The following is a 1,936-nucleotide window of genomic DNA, read 5'->3' as shown; positions in this document are numbered from 1 at the left end:
GAGGCTCCCGCATCTCGGTGCCCCGGAGGCCAGCGCCGGCCCGCCCCTCGCCGGCCCGCGCCTCCGCGCCGCCGGGCGCCCCGCCCGCCCCCGCCGGCTTGGGCCCAGCCTGGCCGACTGAGAGGACTCGGCGGGTTCAGCCAGTGCGAAGAGCGGACTAGACACGGGCCCTGGGTAAGCGGGAAGAAGAACCAATCAGCTGGGCCACAGTTCCCCTTCCTCGAACAGGGGCTCCCTGAAGTCCCACTCCTAGCTCTGGCTGCTGAGTGGAAATGTCCTCTTTCTTTCCCCAGATCTCGCGCCATTCAGCTGCAAAGCCAGGACCAGCTACCGTTTATCTACAGCATATAAAAATACTTATTGATTGTATACGATGTCACTGTTCTAGGCACTGACATATAGAGGTAGAGAAAATGAACGCCCTGCTCCATGTGGCTTACCGTCAAGGCAGGAAAGCAAGTATGTAGAATGTAGGAGTGAGTAAGGGGGAAGAGCACACCGGGGTAGTATTTTATAGACGAGAGGAAGGGCAGAGGAAGTGGCGACTGAGGCATGTGTGTATCTGTGGGAAGTTTCCGTATATCTGGAACATCAAGAGCAAAGGCCTTGGATTGAATCAGGTACACGATTTGAACTAACAGGCCAAAAGAGCTTTGGATGTATCCCATATAACATTGGAGAGTTTTAGGACTGAGGAGTGGCATGATCTTACCTCCCTCCCAGCCCCCTACCCCACACACATAGGTTCAAAGATATGCTTAGCTATCAGGTATGAAAGGAGTCAAGAAAACTTTCACTATAAATTGTGAATTTCTTGGGGCCTCCCTGGTGGCACCAGGGGTTAAGTCTCAACACTATGAAGCTATTGGCAGCCACTGTAGCATGAGTTTGATCCCCAGCCAGTGTGGTGACCCGCATGGTGAGCAGACCTCTCCTGTCTCTTCCGCTGCTCCCCTCAGCAGTGTATTTCAGTCCATCTGCCTGTTCTGTTCCCCACTCTGTCTCTGGTGAATCCTCTCACCCCCACTCCTCACCCTTGCACCTCTGGCCTACACCCCAGTTCTTGTATGCATAAATCAATCTTTAAAAAAATTTTTAAAAAATAGTGAATTTCTTGCTCTCAGTCCTTAGTCTTTCTGAAATTATCCTTATATTAAAAGTTTCATTCCGTGGGGTGGGGCAGCTGGGGTAGCTGGGTGCAGTCCTGCACTCTCTGCAATCGCCCACTCACCTTCCTGCTGCAGGTGTGCTGCCCAGCCACAGACACCTTCCACTGTAGCCTCTTCCTCTTCCAAGTTACACCTCCATATAGCACCAGTCTGCCAGTTTTTAAGAATCAGCTACCCAGGGGCCTCTCCTGGTGGCACAGTGGTTGAGTGCTGGGTTGCAAGGCTGCCCGCGGCCTCTGCAGCAGTGGTTCGATCCCGGCCACTGGCGAGGGTCCCACATGGTGTGCAGACCACTCCTGCCGTGCCTGCTGCTCCCCTCAGCAGTGTACTTCGCCAGTCTGCCTGTTCTGTTCCTGGCTCTGGCTCTGGTGAATTCTCTCACCCTCCCGTGCATCTAACTGTACCCAGTGCTTGTATAAATAAATAAATTTTTTAAAAATTGCTTTAAAAAAAAAAAGAATCAGCTACCCAGGAAAAATTACTTTTTCTCATATAAGCCACCTGAGGATCCTCCCCCAGATTGGTGACTCCCTGTGTCTCCAACTCAAGTCTGGTGTTCATCACTGCAGAATCTGTTATTATTTAGGCCCTAAAACATGCTCCAGATGTCACAGGTACACGACTGTAGTAAGGAACATCAGATTCTAGACTGGATGTTCATTGGGACATAAGCAGACTTGTATAAAGATACTTTGAGTAAAACAGCTCCAGAGCACTGCTTCTTTTCCAGAATTTGGAATTGTAACAGAAACAGAAGATGAGGTGTA

The sequence above is a fragment of the Talpa occidentalis genome, unplaced genomic scaffold (genome assembly GCF_014898055.3).
Source record: "Talpa occidentalis isolate TD23 unplaced genomic scaffold, MPIMG_talOcc4v2.1 talOcc4.10, whole genome shotgun sequence".
Lineage (NCBI taxonomy): Eukaryota > Metazoa > Chordata > Mammalia > Eulipotyphla > Talpidae > Talpa > Talpa occidentalis.
Note: the sequence above shows the minus strand (reverse complement) of the source record.